General features: G+C 46.1%; 1 non-coding gene across 1 annotated transcript; it reads left to right on the top strand.

The window, feature by feature from the left end:
- The first annotated feature begins 1,461 nt into the window (after positions 1-1,461).
- Trnat-ugu (transfer RNA threonine (anticodon UGU)) lies at positions 1,462-1,536 on the top strand. The gene has a single exon. It is a non-coding gene; the product is annotated as a tRNA-Thr (tRNA).
- The last annotated feature ends 1,478 nt before the right edge of the window (positions 1,537-3,014 follow it).

Raw genomic sequence — 3,014 nt, 5'->3', positions numbered from 1 at the left:
AACCTAAGGACATCACACACATCGATGCCCGAGGCAGGATTGGAACCTGCGACCGTAGCGGTCACGCGGTTCCAGACTGAAGCGCCTAGAACCGCACGGCCACACTGGCCGGCTGCAGGTCAGCAATGGTGTATGTTCTTTAGGACATGTCCGAAAGAACAGGCATCATATCCATATAAATATATCTTGTCATCATTGGTCCGTCGTGCACCACAGAAGGCACGGCACCGGAATTGGACATCGCAACACGCACGGTACACGTTAACCACGGCGGCGTGGGAAGAGTTTACACACTTAGCCATTTCGAAAACATTTCCACCCTTGGACCGCATTATGACCTGCCCGTTCCGCCACCTGCTGTCTGTGAGTGATTATTCCACATTGACCTCGAACGTAGGTGGTGGTCCCATTAAAGTCGCTGGACCGTGTATATGCGATATTTAATTGCATCTGTAATTGGTGGTATTTCTGCCGTAACGAAAATTTATGTGAAAAGATAATTAAATAGACACCCTAGCTGCATACAGGCGTTGATGTACTTCATTGGGGACATGTTGAAAATGTGTGCCCCGACCTGGACTCGAACCCGGGATCTCCTGCTTACATGCCAGACGCTCTATCCATCTGAGGAGATCCCGGGTTCGAGTCCCGGTCGGGGCACACATTTTCAACATGTCCCCAATGAAGTACATCAACGCCTGTATGCAGCTAGGGTGTCTATTTAATTATCATTTCATTTCTAGCAAAGCTGCATGGTCATCCACGGTAACTGTTCTTTCGGGAACAGATACTACCGTCATATATAGTTAAAATATGGTTTCCCGGCCATTGACCTTCTTGTGCGAACGCACACGCTATGCCCGAACTCGTACGGGACTTGGTAGATTAATCTGCCACGAGTAATGAGTATGATGGGCAAACATCTATTAGGCGCACTATGAATGTAGTGGTGTGGACATGTTGGGAATGTGGATCTCACGGGGAGCGTGCAAGGGACAAGTCCCTGCAGAGGCACTATCCTCTGTGCCCGCGGTGGCTCAGATGGATAGAGCGTCTGCCATGTAAGCAGGATATCCCGGGTTCGAGTCCCGGTCGGGGCACACATTTTCAACATGTCCCCAATGAAGTACATCAACGCCTGTATGCAGCTAGGGTGTCTAATTATCATTTCATTTATAGCAAAGCTGCATAGTCATCTACGGTAACTGTTCTTTCGGGAACAGATACTACCGTCATATATAGTTAAAATATGGCTTCCCGGCCATTGACCTTCTTGTGCGAACGCACACGCTATGCCCGAACTCGTACGGGACTTGGTAGATTAATCTGCCACGAGTAATGAGTATGATGGGCAAACATCTATTGGGCGCACTATGAATGTAGTGGTGTGGACATGTTGGGAATGTGGATCTCACGGGGAGCGTGCAAGGGACAAGTCCCTGCAGAGGCACTATCCTCTGTGCCCGCGGTGGCTCAGATGGATAGAGCGTCTGCCATGTAAGCAGGAGATCCCGGGTTCGAGTCCCGGTCGGGGCACACATTTTCAACATGTCCCCAATGAAGTACATCAACGCCTGTATGCAGCTAGGGTGTCTATTTAATTATCATTTCATTTCTAGCAAAGCTGCATGGTCATCCACGGTAACTGTTCTTTCGGGAACAGATACTACCGTCATATATAGAAAATTTATGTTGCACTGATTCCTGCTGACAACAGTTCATGAGTCTCTACACAGTGTCTCGTCTATCGAGCGCTATCTGGCGTGGCGAGTCCCGTAGCCCAGTGAGAACACTGACCCCTGGTCGGAGAGTGGTGGTATAAATTCCCCTGTTCGGGGGGCGGTGACAGCGGTAAAGGGTCATCAGGGCTGGGCGTTGGAGTACTAGCACCGCCACGCGGAAGCGCTTAGTCGAGGATACGGGCGTCACGCCGCCTTTCCACATGTCGTCCGTCGTCCAGGCTGGGCGGCACGCACTGGCTGCGGCCCCGCGCCGCCTCCCATGTGGCGACATGTGTGCTCTCCGCTCCGTGACGCCCTTATTACGGCACTCCGTGTACTTCCACGTACAGTCGCTGTCCTGTATTGTGTGTGTACACAAGGGTCCCGTTCCACAGAGCAAGAAACAGGAAACGCCTACTCTATATAAAAAAAAAAAAAGGCGCGGAGAGTCCCCGCTATCCTGATCCAAGAAAATGGAAGCGTAAACTCAGTAGTCTGTGTACTAACTAAACTGGTTAACCATGCGGGGATCCAGGAGTACTAAGTGGGTGAGCCTACTCTCAGCCGAAATATTTCACCTTGTTTAACACAAACAGTTCATATAATGCAGACGCTGGTAACATGAGCATATTTAATTATTCAGTTAAGCACTGTAAATGATTATGTAACTGTCTACACTACTCTAGACATTACAAATGTGAGAAGATTTAAGGGGGGTAGACGTCAAACGGGACGACTTGGAGCAGGAGAGACACCACAGGACATTTTAATTTCCACTGTCTATACTTTTAAAAATAAATTCATAATACTTTGTCAGAATGACCAGAAAGGATTCAGGATTTACACTTATAGTGGTGGAAGTTCAAAAATATAAGAAAATAATTTATTTTTTGGCATTTGTATTTCACCTTTTTTTCACTTACCATTGGTTGCATTTGTTGCTATAGGTACACTTTTCTTCATAAGTAAGGGAGATTCTTCGATGAATTTTGCACAGCATGCCAACCATACTTACAAGTGTATGAAACTCTAGAATTTTCCAAATCTATTAAAAACTGTGCTAAAAATTGAGATAATTAACTATAAAATTTGAGTTTTTTCTAAACATGAAGTTTAAAATATAACAGCACATTCATTTTTTCATAAGTTAAATAATTTCTAGAGTTTCATACACATGTAAGTATGATTTGTATGCTGTGCAAAATTCGTCGAAGAATCTCTCTTACTTATGAAGAAACGTGTACCTATAGCAACAAACGCAGCCAATAGAAATGAAAAAATGATTAACTTTCA

Source organism: Schistocerca nitens, chromosome 2 (assembly GCF_023898315.1).
Source record: "Schistocerca nitens isolate TAMUIC-IGC-003100 chromosome 2, iqSchNite1.1, whole genome shotgun sequence".
Taxonomy (NCBI): Eukaryota; Metazoa; Arthropoda; class Insecta; order Orthoptera; family Acrididae; genus Schistocerca; species Schistocerca nitens.
Note: the sequence above shows the minus strand (reverse complement) of the source record. Positions and strands in the feature narration are given on the sequence as shown.